This window comes from Suncus etruscus, chromosome 8, assembly GCF_024139225.1.
Source record: "Suncus etruscus isolate mSunEtr1 chromosome 8, mSunEtr1.pri.cur, whole genome shotgun sequence".
Lineage (NCBI taxonomy): Eukaryota > Metazoa > Chordata > Mammalia > Eulipotyphla > Soricidae > Suncus > Suncus etruscus.
The window spans coordinates 123,127,578-123,145,052 of NC_064855.1; the positions used below are offsets into that span (position 1 = coordinate 123,127,578).

The 17,475-nt window shown below is 42.3% G+C and overlaps 1 protein-coding gene across 1 annotated transcript in view; it reads left to right on the top strand.

The window, feature by feature from the left end:
• Window positions 1–17,475, top strand: part of MYO16 (myosin XVI) — a 296,697-nt gene that overhangs the window by 57,410 nt on the left and 221,812 nt on the right. The gene's annotated exons all lie outside the window — the stretch shown is intronic.

A 17,475-nucleotide genomic window follows, 5' to 3' on the forward strand; every position in this document is an offset into this window, starting at 1 on the left:
CATCTCTTTCCTTTTTGTCTCCACCAAGTCCTGATCAGTCCATAATCCTCTAGCCTGGAAAGGGCTGGGTCCCGTTCCCCAGGTGCAAGGGGGCTTAGAACCCACAGGCAGGAGATGGTTTTCTGACTGTTCTTCCATTTTCCCCCAAGTATTCCTGTTTCTCATTGAGTATTCCTGTATTTCTCCCTGAGTCTTCCTGAGTATATCTAAGAAAAGAATATTCTCATATTTTCCCTAAGTATTCACCTATTTCTTTTTTGTTAAATAATTACTTTATTTAAGTACCATGGCTAAAAAATTGTTCATCCTTGGGTTTCAGTCATATAGTGTCCACCACCCTTCACCAATTTTCCATTAAAAATGTCCCCAGTTTCCTTCCCACCCTATCCCCTGCCTGCCTCTGGGAAGACATTTTACCTCTCTCTCTCTCTCTCTCTCTCTCTCTCTCTCTCTCTCTCTCTCTCTCTCTCTCTCTCTCTCTCTCTCTCTCTCTCCACTCTCTCTCACTCACTCTCTCTCTCCCTTTTTCACACTGTGGTTTGCACTATTGTTAATGAAGGGGTATGTATCATGCATATCACTTAAGCCCTTTTAGCGTCCCGTTTATGTCCAGAGTGATCAGTTCCAACTATCATCATCATAGTGATCTCTTCTCTACCCTAACTGCACTAACTGCTCTTTGGTGGCAAGTTTCTTACCTCCCATGGACAGGTCCTCTCTATTGGATCTGGGTATTATTACTATACTATCTTTTATTTTTCCCATGTCCCACAAATAAGTGTGATTATTCTAAGTCTATTCCTCTCCCACTGACTCATTTCACTCAGCATAATAGTCTCCAGTCCATCCATGTATAAGCAAATTGCATGACTTAATTTTTCCCAACAGCTGTGTAGTATACCACTGTATAGAGATGAACCACAGTTTCTTTAGCCACTCATCAGTTCTCAGGCAGTTGGGTTGTATCTAGGTTCTGGCTATTGTAACTAGTGCTGTGACAAACAGAAATACAGAGGGCTTTTCTGCCTGGTGATTTTGTGTTCCTAGGGTATATTCCTAGGAGTGGTAATGCTGGATCATATGGGAGCTCAATTACTAGTTTTTTTCGAGGGGTCTTCATATTGTTTTCCATAAATGTGGACTAAACAGCATTCCCACTAGCAGTGATTGAGAGTTCCTCTCTCCCCACATTCCTGCCAGCACTGATTGTTCTGTTTTTTTGTGATGTGTGCCAGTCTCTGTGGAATGAGATGGTACCTCATTATTGTTTTGATTTGCATCTCCCTGATGATTAGGGATGTGGAGCATTTTTTTTATGTATTCCTTTATTTCTGGAGTGAGTATTGAAGAATCTGATTCCTGGATGTTGGGTTAGGGTTTGGTTATTCCAGTTCCCATATCCCTATCCAGTAAAGATACAAGAAGCTGTCCCAGTTAAATTAGTCCACAGTAAATAATCCACACAGATATGAGGGTAAAAAGAGGCAAGAAACTCGTACTCAAGCAGTTCACCAACAAGCTAGCTGCTCCACCCAAGGAGCTCACAAGCCTGCAGCAAAAAGCTGCTCTCTCTCAGCTACCTGCCTCCATTTTATTCTGCTCCAATCTGAACCCCTCCCCTCAGGTCGAGAGGAAAAAGCAGGCAATGAGAACAAACACAAACCGGAACAAAGACTTCAATATACTTCACAAATATTCCTATGAGTATTTCCCAGAATTTTCCCATATTTCTCAGTGAGTAGACCTGTATTTTTCAGTGTTTTTCGTTGCACACTATTATGAGTATTTCCCAACTCATATGTATAAGTGTATATTCCTGTGAGCATTTAGTATTTACAATGAGCAATACTGTATTTTTCTATATTTCTTAATGAGAATCACTCTATTTCCTTTGGAGTATTACTGTACTTCTCAGTGAGTTCTTCTCATTAGGCATTGACCTAATTTACCTATTTACCTCTCAGTGAATATTACTACATTTCTCAGTGAGCATTATTATATTTCTCAGTGTCAGTGTACTTCTCAGAAAACATCACTATTTTCCAGTGAGTGTGGATAGAGGAAACGGAGCCATTTATTTGCTGGTTCTAGTGTCAGGAGATGCCCTGGAACTGGACTCAGGCCCAGGAGAAAGGTTGCTGTGAGTTCTACTTTTGTTCCAAGATCTAGATTTGTTGACTGAGATAGAGAAGTTTTGAAAAGTGTAAGAGGTAATGAGCCTGCATTTCTAAATAAGTAGATTTGACTCCCAGTGTTTCCAGTTCTTCAGCAAATCATGATTTCAAAACAAATGCTGTAATTGATGGCAAATACCATTTGCAAGACAGTAATGGTGAGACGTGAAGTCGAGATGTGTGAGTTGGCATCACATACCATGCAGCATCGAACATTGTGATTTTATTTAGATCACAGATGAATGTCTGGGGGAAATGAACGTTCTCTGAATATTGCTAGAACTTTTGCCAAATCATTTCCTTCTGTCTGGCAGGTACTAAGGATTACCTCTACATAGCTCTTTCTCTGTCTCTCTCTCTTCATTAGATCACCATGAGATCTAGATTTCAAAAGTTGCTGTGTCCCATGAAGATTCAATTAAAAAAATAATTTTTTTTGGTTTTTGGGACACACCCGGTGATGCTCAGGGGTTACTCCTGGCTATGTACTCAGATATAACTCCTAGCTCAGGGGAGCATATGGGATGCCAGGGGATTGAACCAAAGACTGTCCTGGATCAGCCACTTGAAAGGCAAACACCCTACTGCTGCGCCACTACTCCTGCCCCTCAATTAAAATTTTTTAACTAATTAAAAAAAAAAGTAAAGTTCACAAAAAAAGTTGATTGTTCTCTTGTCTCTCTGTCTCTCTCTCTCTCTCTCTCTCTGACTGTTTCTCTCTGCCTTTCGCTGTCTCTCTTCATTAGATCACCATGAGATCTAGATTTCAAAAGTTCCTGTGTCCCATGGAAATTCAATTAAATTTTTTAACTAATCTTAAAAAAAAGTGAAATTCACAAAAATAAGTTGATTTAAACTTAGATACGGACATTCCTCCAAAAGCTAGAAAATGAGTTCCTTTTTTAAAAAACTTTATTGATTGATTGATTGGGTTTTGGGCCAAACCCAGTGGCACTCAGGGGTTACTCCTGGCTCTGCACTCAGAAATAGCTGGCAGTCTGGGGGACCATATGAGATGCCAGGAATTGAACAGGTCCCTCCTAGCTCTGCAGCATGCAAGGCATATACCCTACTGCTGTGCTATCTCTCGGGCCCTAGTGAATGAGTTTCTATTGAACCAGCAACTCTGCTCCTGGGAATATATTCCCAGGGCCCCCAGACACAAGGCAGAAAAGACATCTCATAGATTACAACATCAGGCCTTTGTCTCTGTGCTCTGAAATCATTGATTGACCCACTGGTCCCCTAAAATCCAAACCCCCCATGCTTACCTCTCCAGCTTTTCAGGATGTGGAGTAAACCTTCCCTTGTGGGGCAGAGAGAAGCGGAAAGATCAGATGCCCAAGACCCACAGTCAGACCCGCTGTCTGTGCCCACAGAGCTCAGATGGTGAAGGGTGAGCAGTCCTCAAGGGTCCCAGCCCTCCCTCCGCACCACACACCCTGCCATATCCCGCACGCACTTTCTTGTGTGTCCATAGAACTTACTTCACACTCTCTTTCTGTATGAGCATCCAACTCATTGCCTTTGGGAAATTCGTTCCCTGCCCCATAAACCATCTTTTGGTTGTTGTTCACACCAATTTTGCTAAGGGGCTGACTCCTGGCTCTGTGCTCAGCAGTCATTCCTGGTACTACCTGGAGGACCTTATGTGACGCCAGGAATCAAACTGGGTTGGCCACCTGCAAGGCAAGGTACTCATTCCCTGTACTAGTGCTCTGACTCCAAACTCATAATCTCAGGTGGACATTAGCAATGGCTTTTGGATGTGTGTTCTGTTGGCTATGTGACTCGTGTTGGCCTGCAGGGGAGCACAGGGCCTATGTACCCTGGAGCACAAATTTTATGCTTAAGCTATTAATGCTAATGTATGTCTTCTGGAGGCTCCAGTTTCTTGCTCAACACTATGTTTGAGTGTAAACAGATAGATGCATCATCTCTGAGTGTGAATTTATATGAGGTTACTTTTTAAGTACTGTCTTCACACTATTCATGTGTATTCTTTTGTTCATCTACTTAAATCAAATATATCATATTAGATTGGCATTATTTGGGGCGTATAAATAAGGTGTCCTCAAAATTTTATAGGCTGATAGTTTTCTTTAATAAACTACTCTTCTCATGAAATAATAGTGATAACATTATTATAAGCAACTATAAAAAGCTGACACATCTCAGAAAACACCTACAGGTTGCTATATGAACCTGTGAAGTGTGTTAAGAATGGGAGAGAATATTTGGTAGGTGCCCGAGAAAATTCAAATAAGACGTAAGTTTTGAGTGAAAGTCCACAGCTGCCCCTGAATCATGATACATCCTCATTGGACACAGAAAAAGTGTGGATTAGAATATCATTGGCTACTTAAATCAATGAACGATATCCACCATGGTGCAAGCCCTTCAAACAGACAAGAAGAAAACTTAGAGTTAAGTGTTGATGTGTCTTATCAACTGATCCTAAGTCTAATATGGATGCCACCCTATCTTATGATAAAAAGCTTATCTTATGAGAAAAAAACATTCTCCTCTTAATTTTGACACAACTTTGGAAAATGAATGAGCAGCAGGTAAATTGGACTGAATGTGCCTTCCTAGCCTATACATTTTCTCTCTTAAGATAATTAAAAATTTCAGCCATTATATCATTAGTATTATCTGATAGTATTTATGACTTGGTATTGGTAGCTGTAATGGAAGTCTATTCATCTTAAAACAATTCATTTTCAAAGAAAGCCTGAATCTTGCATTCTTTATTTATATTTTTTCCAACGCTGTGTCATCATCATTGTAAGCAGGTTCTCACCAAGTGTGGGGCTATATACATCTCCATGTATACAGGATCAATACTGTGAATGCAGATTGAAATGGTTCTGAAAAGGTCATTGTTCGATCACTGCTGTGAGTGTTGGAATTTGAACACATTCAACATACCTTCTACAGTTCCAGGGCCGTATTTAAGGCACAAAAGTTAACACTGTCTCCACAGTCCCTGACAATCGAGCTGACATGTTTCACACATGGTTTTGTGGCTTCAAGAATCTCTAATTTTATTTCCCCTGTGCATTATGGATTGTTTATTTGAGAAGATGAAATACCTGTATTTGCCCATGACACTCATGTGAACTTGATTTATTGTCAACATTTGCAATGTCTTGCCCGATGACAAATAAGATTTTTCTTTTTAGACATAGTCATTTAGGAGAACAAACACTCTTACTGCAAAAGCCTAACCTGAAAAATGTATGCTCTGTGAAATGTTCATAATTTTATCTAATGTGCCTTGGACAAAAAGAAAATACATGTGTGCATTTTGTGGGAATCTAATAGCATCTGGGCACCTCATATTTTTTCTGAACTTGTTCAGTTTGGGACAAACAGACCTTTCTGTTTTTATAATGTAACACATTTATAAATATAAATACATTTATAAATTATAAAATGTAATACAATTTTATAATGTAGTACCCCTGTCTAAGACAAGCATCCTTAGTCTTTTCAGTCCAAATGTAAATAATTTTAAAAAATGCAATAATTTTCATAAAGCACATATCATGTTTAATTTCAAAATATCCCTTTAGTTTAGTAATTTATCTTATTCCTTTTCAGAGGCAACTTTATATATTGTAGAAGCAATGTAAAATGTACAAAAGAGCTAAAGAAAAAAGTCACATTCTGGGCCAGCACGATAGCACAGCAGATCCAGAACGGACCTGGTTCAATCCCTGGCACCCCATATGGTACCCTCAGCCAGGAGTGACTTCTGAGTGCATAGCCAGGAGTAACCCTTGAGTGCCACCAGGTGTGGCCCCAAAACCAAAACAGCAACAACAACAACAACAACAACAACAACAACAAAAACTCACCACTGTTCAGATAATATAAACATTTTTATGAATGTCCTCCTACTTCTTTGTCTGTGCATATAAAGCACACACCTAAAACCTGGCTTGTTTGGTAGATAAAGAACTGGATTTGGAGGGAGGGTTTGGACCACACCCGGCAGTGCTCAAGGGTTACACCTGGCTCTGTGCTCAGAAACTGCTCCTGGCAGACTGAGAGGACTATATGGGATGCTGGGGATCAAACCTGGGTCTGTCCTAGGTCTGTCCTGGGTCGGTCCTGGGTTGGTCCCAGGTCAGCTATGTGTGAGGCAAATGCCCTACCACCGTGCTATCTCTGGCCCCAAGAACTGGATTTTCAAAATGATAGTACATCAGGGGGAGCATTTGCCTTGCAAGCGGCCAACCTGGTTTGATCCCCAGCATTCTTTATTGGCCCCCTTAGAACTTCTGGAAGTGGGGCCGGGCAGTGGCGCTAAAGGTAAGGTGCCTGCCTTGCCTGCGCTAGCCTTGGACGGACCGCGGTTTGATCCCCCGGTGTCCCATATGGTCCCCCAAGCCAGGAGCAACTTCTGAGCACATAGCCAGAAGTAACCCCTGAGCGTTACCGGGTGTGGCCCAAAAACCAAAAAAAAAAAAAAAAAAAAAGAACTTCTGGAAGTAACTCCTGAGCACCTCTGTGTGTAGCCTCAAACCCCCCCCCCCAAATTTTATACATATTTCCAGAGAAAAACTTTGAAGTCTGCAATGCAAAACATTGCAATGCAGGGCAATGCTTTAAATAATCTTCTGTTGTTTTTTTTTTAATAAACAAAATCCTTCTTTTAAATATCAGAGAAGCAAAGATGCTAAAAATCGGGAATTTGGGAAAGTGAGACAGAGACAGAGAGAGTCGCACATCAGGGACCCTGCATTGGGAAACATAGCTCCAAATTTGTTCTGAAGATCAGTGAATCCATGATTAGGTGCAAAGTGGGCAGAACTTCCCTCTTGTGCAGGAGAAAGAGGGTCTGGTGTCTCTGCTGTGTCACATGACAGTCTTTGGCATAGCTGAGGACGTAGAAGGTGCAGCTGGGCTGGAGAGAGGTCAATTTCAAGAAAACAGTGAGCCACTGGTTCTAGCCTGGAGCTGTTTTAGAGAAATCGATGACATCTTCACCAGCATGCATGTTGAATGCTGATACATAATAGGACTTTGTGTAAAACTGAAAACTTGCTATGCATGTTCCCTTTTTCAGTTCAATAACTATATGTAATGATTTTTTTTTTTTTTGTGAACAACTTACCAGGATATTCTAAGTTTGCCTTTTGCTTATTTATACTTTAAGTTGTAACAATATTGAAATAGAAAGCCAGAATATTTGCCTTAGGAGTCTACTAAATCTCTTGAATTACCATAAATTGGATTACCATAAATAAGTGATTACCATAAATATAAGAATAACTCTATTTTCAATATCAAATTCAAAGGTTTTTTTTTTTTTAGAAATTTACTTGTTATTATAAAGAAATGAATAGTTGATCAGTTCCATAGAATAAAAAACATTTTGATGGAATTCTTTGTTATATTATTTATGGCCCCAAACTCAAGAAGAAGTGTGTCGCATCCAACCAATCGCAATTCAACACCTACTCACGTCCAAACAGACTCCCTCAGTGATAAATCCAGCCCCGAGCAGTGCTTTGAATTTTAGATCATTGTCTAGGGTCTGTTCTGTTCCAAGTGCAGAAACATAATTTCCAGTTTTCAGCACATGATGGATTGTTTGGCAGGATAGATAATTCAGAATTATCTGTCATCTGAGTTTTTAGAGTGACACGTAAGGTCGTTTTCTGAGAGAGGTGGTTTGAGCATCTGAGCGCCACTTAGATGCATACGATCTGCTCCGTCAATGCAAGGAGCAGCTGCTTCCTAGGAAGGAGGAGCCTGTTCTAGAAAGCTGATGCATGGAGTTGCTGTCACTCCTTGATGCTGGGTTCAAATATTTTTCTCAACTTACATTTTCTGTACCTTGGTGAGGGATCCCCAGACTGATTTGCCCTGGTTCAGGTCTACGATGGAGAACCCACTTAGAAAGTTCCAGGGCGACTTGTGTTGAACCTCTGGTGTGAGATGCTGTTCCTAGGACTGCTTGCTCTGGAGGTGGAGCTGATTTTCACACCATTGTTTTCAAGTCATGAGTTGGTCAAGTCAAGAAAGGATTCCCTCCTTGTTGCAATACTGCCCTTGATGGGGTTGACTGATGGAGGGATGGAGGATGAGGCCTTTCTCCTTCAACTCGGACCATATGTCTGTTGCCCTGTTCAGTCGGCGGTTCTGAAGTGAATGCGGCGGGAAGAAAGCTAACAGGCAGTTAGGCTTCCGAAGAAAACAGCTCTTTATTCCGTGAAGAGGCCGAAGCCAAAAGGCCTAAGAATAGGCCCCAGGAAACAAGCCCCTTGCCTTCCACAGACCCTTGCTTTTATCCCCCAGAATCAGGTACCACCCAATGGTGGGAGCAGATTGCCAGGTCACACCCTAGGGTAGGGCACAATCACCGATCAGGGTAGGGTCAGTAACATAATAATCCCATTGAAATGTTTGCATACACAACACCTCCTCGTCTCCGAGGGTATGAGACGATGTAAACTCTCTGGTCCTTCTATTTCATCTCCCCGGATTGGCTCCTTCCCATTTTGGGACCCCTGGAAGATGCCTCTGTCCTCACACTAACATCCAATATGTGTGGTTTTACAGAAACCTCCAGTCTTTACAAGAGTGTCTTCAGGGAAACCTATATTCTTTGTCTTCATTTGTGACTCTTGATGTTCTTGTTCTTTTTCACATAATTTCTATTCTAGTGGTCAGATTGGGTGTTTTAATATTAATAAGAAGGTGATCCTAGATAACTTATATTTTCAATAGTTTATCATGTTTAATGAAGATAGTATGAGAACGGTACTTTTGAATATTTAATTTAGAAATCTCCAGCCAGGGGCTGGAGAGATAGCATGGAGGTAAAGCGTTTGCCTTTCATGCAAGAGGTCATCGGTTCAAATCCCAGCATCCCATATGGTCCCCTGTGCCTGCCAGGAGCAATTTCTGAGCATGGAGCCAGGAGTAACCCCTGAGCACTGCCGGGTGTGACCCAAAAACCACAAAAAAAAAAAAAAAAAAAAAAAAAAAAAAAAAAAAAAGAAATCTCCAGCCAGGGCTTGTCAAAATGGAAATCGGTCTTTGATGGATTTATCTGATAGCCTCTTAATGTCTGTATTGTGCTTTTTTAGGAGAAAAAGAAAGGGACATTTAAAAATAAAGTCAGTGTCTGATATACTGACTTCAAAATCGAGCTTAAAATAAAATTCTGAAAAAAAATTAAGTCAGGTATTTTGAAGAATTTTCAGAATTCTATGTCCAATGTGTATAGTCATTAGTTGTTTATATAGGTGAGGCAGAAATGACTGTTTTACAAAGCACGCATACTAACCCTCTGGTTTTATTGTTAAATTTGTCTAGGAGACATAGATGTCTATAAACTTTGTTAAATGTTTATCAAGTTAAGACTCAGGAGAATTGCAGCAGTCTACAAAGCATGGGAAACTGAGGCTGAAAATTGGAGCCTGTCTTTTAAAAATTATGATGTAGGAAAAGGCTATTAAAAAGTCATATTTGAATTTCATTCCATGTGACTGCCTGAGGCACACAGAATATAAAGAAAATATATGGGCAGACAGTGCTTATTACTCTCTTTAATAACTGAATACTTTATAAAAGACTGGGATTAAAAGTTTAAAGGCTCTAAGTCAGGAGGAAAGGTATAGAGGAATAAAACATTTATCTAGGGGACCAAAGAGATTGTACAGGAGTTAAAATACTTGTCTTATCCAGTCAATCCCAGGTCCATTCCCTGCAGAATATGTTTTCCCAGCATCACTGAGTATATCCCTGGATACCACTGTATATGATCTGGGGAACCCCCTAACCCTGCAGTCCTCCAGCATCTCATCCTGGCATTGAGCCCCAGTTGACCAAGAATCACGGGACGGACCTCAGTCTCTCCTGAGCACTGTTTGAGAAGCCATCTCTCCCCCACCCTCAAATAGTAAAAATGGTTTCTAGGTCTAAGAAAGTAAAAGAAATTTCCTGCCAGTCTAGATGTAGAATTGGAATCAACTTTCCCTTCCAAACATGACAAAAACCAGCCTCTGATGGGGCCAGAGCGATAGATAGCACAGCGGTGAGGGCTTTTGCCTTACACATTGCCAGCCTGGGTTTGATCCTCGGCATCTTATGTGGACCTCTGAGACCACCAGGAGTAATTTCTGAGTGCAGACCTAGGAGTAACCCCTGAGCCAATTTTACAGAGCCTGGGTTTTCTCCTAATGCTCACAGAAGCTCAAACTGTTCCAGCAACCATGGAAAATAGCTAGTGCTTTGTTCAGTGAGCCCCAAGCAAGGAAACAGGAACTGAGCTCACACTCCATCCCTCTGTTTTGGGGAGTGTTCATGGGAAGAGAAGTTCTGTGTGGAGGTACAGGGTGCATCTGACTGGTTGATCTTGTTTCTTAATGAGCTGTGGGCCCTGGGCTGGTTCATGTACTTTTTCTCGATTGCCAGGAAGGTGTCCAGGCCATCCTGCTGTCTGAGCTCTACTGTCCATCTCTGAAACATGCCTGGGGCTTTTCAATTCTTGGCTTAGGCTTCACAATGCTGCCCACCTGGGGTGCAGAGCAGAGACTAGGAAACCCATTGGTCATAGGTTTACTGCCACCCCCAAGTCCCTGCATTGGCAGCACCTTTTGTGGAAATGGTTAATTCACCTGTCCTGGCCACTGCAATATTGAAGTATTTACAAGAATAACTCTAGAATCGACAGTGACAGAGTTACTGAGAGGTTTGGTGAAACGAGGCACTGGGTTGGTTTTATTTGGCCAGGCTGGAGACAGAAATAAGATTCTTTCTTCAAGTGAAACAAAAGACAAAAGGAATGGAACAGCTGGATTTTTCTCATGTATGGGGTAATGGAATGAGTTCCAGGCTGAAGTCCTGTTTTCTAGTGATAAAATCAGCAAACCTCAATTCTGAACCTTCTTTGTTATATCTGCAGTTCCCGTGTCTGGCTAGTGCTCTCATCAAGGCATGTAGCCACAGCCTGCAGAATTTTCAGTTGAGTCTGGAGTCGAAGGATAGGACCACACAATTGAAATAAAGCAAAGCAAAGTTTTGTTCCATCAACCAATAAGCTATAAACTGGCCAATCAGGGCCACCACCCAGAGAGGTGACCCCACCCAAGGGTCACAAGCCAGGTTATATAGGGCTAGAAACAAAAAGTCTTGATCTTTAAATTGTTTGGCTGTTGTCTAGGGTGTTTCTAGGGTGTTTCATCATGTCCCTTTATGGCTAAATGTCTGTCTAGTGTGGTATATTGTGGCTTATAAGGTTTTGGGGTCTGCGTCATTATTGTTGAGGTAAAAACTTAGCCCTTAAATGGGAACTTACCCTTCTAGCCTTAAATGAAAAGTTAACATTGGGTTGACAAAATGGAGTTCCTTCTGCTCTAGGCTTCACAGCTAGTGCTTTCATCAAGGCACATAGCCACAGCCTGTAGAGTTTTCAGTTAAAGAAGTGAATAAGGCAGATGGGGGGAGATGGCTGAATTGTCCTTCATCACAGTTCACCCCTATGTTATCTTCACATACAGAGCCTGAAACTTGCCTTTTGGCTATGCCCAAGGTACTCGGGTTAGCCAATACCCTCCTCACCCTGACCTTTCCCCACTCAGTTCTCCTTAGAGTGTTGCTGTAAGAAACTCTGGGATGGATGAAACATTCTAGGATCTACACACAATTTAATCATGGGAACCTTTAAAATGCTCTCTTTGGGGAACCAGAGTACAGGTCAATCCAAGTTCAATACCCAGCACAGCATATGGCCCTTGAAGTAACACTAGGAATGACTCTGAGCATAGAAGTAGGAATAAGCCCTGAGCACTTCTGGGTGAGGCCTCAAACTGAAAAATACTTCAAGTCCAAAATTTCATAAAATGCAAGTAGAAGTGGACAAAGCATATTAGTGAATTCAAGATGGAGATAAATGATAGTCCAATGTATAGGGCTGATGTAAAGGGTTGATGCTGACTTCATCTTCAGCCATAACTCATAACAGGAAGTAGCTTAATAAATAATCAGCAAAAATGTTGATGATGGATTGTTTGAGTTTCATTTTGAACTGAAGGAAGATGAACTGTATAATCACTAAGAAGAAAAATCTAGTGCTGGAGAGATAGTACAGTAGGCAAAGCATTTGCTTTGCACACGGCTGACCTGGGTGTGATTCCTGGTACCACACAAGTTCCCCTGATCCCCTCCAGGAGTGATCCCTGAGAGCAAGCCAGAAGTAACTTCTGAGCGCTGCCAGATGTGGCCCCCAAACAAAACAAAACAGAGCTAATGAAAAGATGTATTTTACCAAGAAAGCAAATGCAAAGTGCAAGCAAAGAAATGTCTTAATGGGAATGGCCAAGTCTTCCTTTCTGTACCAGATGGCATTTCTAGAAGACAGTTCTAGAAAAGAGTTTTCAGAGACACCAGGGCCCAGATACGAGAGAAAAAGAGGCATCTCAGTTGTATATGTGAGATTTCAAACGTCTCCTGGGAAATCACATCAAGAAATGTGATGTTGGAGTAAAAGGAAAGAACATTTTTAGTAGAAGGTCCAAATGCATCCAACTAGAAGTTATAAAAATAATTTGTGAAAGGCAGGGAATATGAGAAAGGGGGAGGAAGCTTTCTGTGGCTGGAGCTAAGAAATGTACTAGTGATGTGGGAATGAGTATTAATATTAGGCGCAGCTGGTCAGACAGGCCTGGACAGAAAACCCGAGAAAGTCACAGTCTGCGGTCTCCGCTCGAATGCAAAGACCCAGGGAATGTGCAGCGACTTGCCCTTGACATGTAGATGAATACAAGATGTATATAATGTAAATATGTATATAATGTGCTTGACATTAGATACGTCATAACGTAAGTGTGGGTGCTTTCATATCCCAGAAACAGGATGTGACATAGGCCTTTAGGGAGAGTCCAAGCAAGGGCTGAGGAGATAGTCCATAGGGCAAGGCACTTGCCTTGTATGTGGGTCAATCCCAGCATGGCACATCCCCTGTTACCCTTCCCCCAACTTCTTATTTCTCTAGCCTCTCCTTTTGGTGTATAAAAGCCCACCTGGAGTACAGCACCTTCCCCCACCCTGGTGGGTAGGGTTCTGGATAATAAAGGAGTTTGGCTGGGGAAGAGAAAAGGTACATGGCACTAGCAGCACATGAGGCTGCACATGGCAGAGAAAGGCCAGGAAACAAAAAGCAGACTAACTTAATGAAATTTTAACTCACTGGGTTGGCATGAATTACCACCACTACCCTGCTTCATCAGACCCATACACCTGAGGGGTTAGAAGCACAGTGCCCGAGGCGGTCTGTCCAACTCATGGATTTATATATTTATATTTTTGTTTTACAGTTCCCCAAGTAGTTCCAGGAGTGAACCCTAAGCACAGAGCAAAAAGTAAGCCCTAAGCACAGCACCGCCATTCCCACACACCATAACTGCCTTGGTTTTCACTTGTTGACCAACCCCCTTCAGCAAAGGTATTTCTGAGAATGCTCTGAATATAAGTCATGCAGATGAGCAGTATGTATGTTCTACACAGCACGCAGACAAGCATGATTCCATGGGTGCGTTATGAAACAGAAGGAGCAGAAACATTCCCTGTTAGATCCTAGTCAATACAGGCTTCATAAGTGTCCCTGTTTGGGACATACAAAAGCATAACCCTTTATGAGCAAAATGAGTGTGATATGAGGGACAATTCGACATTGCTTCACTTTTCCTGAACCAAATGAAGAGTCTTCCGAATCAGAAAATCTGTGATTGTCTTAGATTTGACTCAGGAACATTCACTCAAAGGGCTTACTTAGGAAATGGGATCTTTTAACAAGATGGTTGATCTTTATTCATTTTCTGGTCACTGATTAATTTAAATGTCTCTGAAACTAGAGCCCAAGCGAATTGATCATTTGTCTGACGTGTTCATCCCCACCTTGGAAGTCTGTCTTGCAGTTTGCAATCCAGGCCTAAGAACATCATGCATTTTCATCCAGCTTCATACCGGGGCTTGATTTATTTTGAGAGACATTTTCCTTCGGTATGAATGTCATGGACTTATTGCTGAACGTTGAAAGAACCTGTATCTGGAAGGCAGAAAATTAGATGTCACTAATAATTCCATGTCAGTTAATCACTGGATATGTTCTTGACAAATTTCTTAGACCTGCCTTCTCTTTTCCACTCATGTAAAATCCCTCATTGCTAGGAAAGTCTTATTGAGTAGGTAGATGAGGTTTCTGTAGATGCTTTGGATCCTTGTCCAAGCCTTAACATTTTTGTTTATGCAATTATTAATATTCATGGCAGTTGAGCCCTCTAGATCTCTTTAATTAGACTCCTGTTTTATTTTTTATATGAAATGCCACTACGTTGGTATTGCAGAACCCCCTGCTGCCTCATTACCTAATTGCAGATAATTCATCTATCATGGCATGAATAGTTTAATGTGTATCAGTATTTCTTTTTCCCCTTAGAATTGTATCTGCCTTCTGTGCCCCCCCAATGTGCCAGTGATGATAAAAAACAACTCAGTCTTGCCCATCCTCTGTGGTCACCTTTAGACTCTCCTCCCAGGGAGATGATTCTGCGGGTTCTTGCGTCTTCCCTAGCCATTGTGTGTTGGTTCTTCTCATCACTTGGGGGATGATCCACTTTCCCTTTTCAGTTTTCCCTACCCCACATTTGGCCTCAAGCCCTCCTTCCAACTCTGTTTGAGCACCTCATTAATTTCAATCTGGGGCACTGGATTCTCTGCCACACCTCTATGTCACAATGAATGGGTGCTTCTCTTTAGCAGATTTGAGCTCTTTCACTTCTGTGTTGACCTTGGGACCATGACATTGGGGATCTAAAATAATGCCCGCCCTCCCCGTATCTTTGCATATCTTTGCATATCTTCTCCTAAGATAACAATGTGCAAGGCAAGTTTTCAGGTCTGTGTCACCATCAAGACCTGCCACCAGGATATCTTGGAAGACTCACCCACCTCTGAGAGACGATGCTGGACAGATAAATTTTCTGTCCATAAGTCAGAGAACCCCGGCTCCCAGAAAAGGCTTGTGCCGCTTGTTGTCTTTTTGTGGCCATGGTGGAAAAATTTGGGAAAGTTTCCGATTAAGATGAGAGGTGCCCCTTTCCTGCCCAGCTCCCTGAATTGTGATCCAGCAAAGGTTGAAACCCAGTGGTCCTCTGGGCTGATCTTATACAGATGTAAATGCTGGAAATGGGACATTAGGCCTTTCCTTGTCAAATGTGGATAATGCATGCTTCTACTGTGCGCTTTCTATCTGATGGCACCTCCAGTGCCTCCTTTCAGGTGCAATGTCTCTTTTGAGCTTTGTGAGGAAAAGGTACAATTTAGTAAGTGTGTAGCATCATAGTTGACTCCCCAAGTTGGTGCTGAGAGTCAAAGACCACCTCTGATAATGCAAGACACAAAAGGGAGTTTATTTAGCTAACCGAGGTCCAAGTCTCATATAACACAGTAGAGTCCTGACAAAGTTGAGTTGGAGATAAGTTGAGAAACCTATTCTATGAAATGATGTGACTTGTGCACAGCTTGTGTTGTCAAAGCTTGTAAACTCTACATAAACTGACTGGAAGTTTGAATCGGGGGTCCTTTGTTTGTGGAACATTCCAGACCCACCTAGTCCCTCTATCTCAACAGAACCGGAAGGGTCCTGACCTTTAGAGGGTACATTCTGTGGTTTTATCTCTGAGCTCACTCCCTCTACCTTAGCTCAGAGTGGAAAAATACTGTGAGCCTAAACTTTTGATCTGTCTCAAAAATTACTTCACTGGGGTTTGGGATCATCTTAGTCTTGGGCCCAGGGGACTTGGTTGTCACAAGTGTTTCTTCACCAGAGCCTTGTGCTGGCATGAACAGTGGAGAATAAACAGCTCTCCTGCTAGTCACCTGTTCTACAAGCAAGAGGAGTGTGTAGAGGACAGAGGAGAAGCTACTTACTCTACAGTCTCTGCTCTCAAGGTGCCCTGCGGGTTCATAATTACTCTTCTTGCATCATTTTAGCTTTCGTGACTGGGCTTTTGGATTTGAATGACTCTTAAGAAGGACAGTCTTTGTCTTTGTCCTCATTCATAGAAGGCTCCATGGTTCTTTAGAGATGGTCTTTGATGATGCTCATGTTGATGATGCTGTGTGGACAGAGGAGAATCTTCCACTCATGCTCCCTGAAGGTCTCTCAGTGCTGGCTCTTGAGCCCCTGAACAGCCTTGGAATTACTAAGTGATAAGTTGCCTGGAACCCAACAAAAGTGGTGCATGTTGGAGGACTCTCCCAGGCAAGTTCGGAGGTTTTCACACCATCTTTCCTAAATGTGCTTCGCTACATCTGACTAGTGTGTGAGGAGCAGATTTATGGAGGGTTTTCACAACACAGAGTCTGTCTTGGGAGAGAGACAGCGAGTACAGGCTGCCCTTGACTTTGTCCTGGTCTGGAGCCCTGGAATTCTGCTCTGGGATTTCAATTATTTTTGCTTGTTCTGAGTGTTGCACACACAGAGAGCTTACTCCTGGCTCTGTTCTCAGGGATTATGCCTGGCTCTGTGCTCAGGCATCAGATCTGCTGGTGCTCAGGAATCCTACATGTTACCAGAGACAAAATCAAGTGAGCTGTGTGTAAGACAAGCATGGAAGCCCATATACTGCTCTCCGGCCTGGGATGGTAGTTTATAAGGATGTTCTACCTCTGAGAACAGTTTCTTGATTTCCTCTTAGCTGGTTTTGAGTAATGGGGGGGAGGAGGAAAGAGAGAGACACACACACACAAACACACACACACACACACACACACACACACACACACACAGAGTCAGTCCTTGGACTGTATCCTCCATCTTCCTTGCTTCAGGAAACAATGGGTACATTTTTGTTCTCAGCCGGCATTGTGCCAGGCAAACACCCTACCACTGTGCTAGCACTCGGGCCCCAAGGAAAGCTTCTTTAAGAGATTTTTGTAAACATTCTAGAAGCTTAATATCTCACAGGCTGGTTGGGAGAGTCACCACTGAGCACCTCAAAGGCGTGTGGCGCTCTCAACTGGTCACCTCCAGGACAGGGAGGTGCAGTGGCCCAACAGCCTTGGACTGGACATTGTAATTCAGCAAGAGGAGTGGGGGAGATGCTGAGGTCTTGCACAAATCAGTGATGCATAGTCAGCCTTTGGAACTCCTCATGAGATCGTTAATATGTTCGGTAGAGTAAGTTCATGGTCCAGAGCCTGACAATGTGTCTAGCTTATGCTGATCTTTGGTACCACCTAGAACCTCCTTCCCATTGCTCTGAAGACCCTGAGGTGG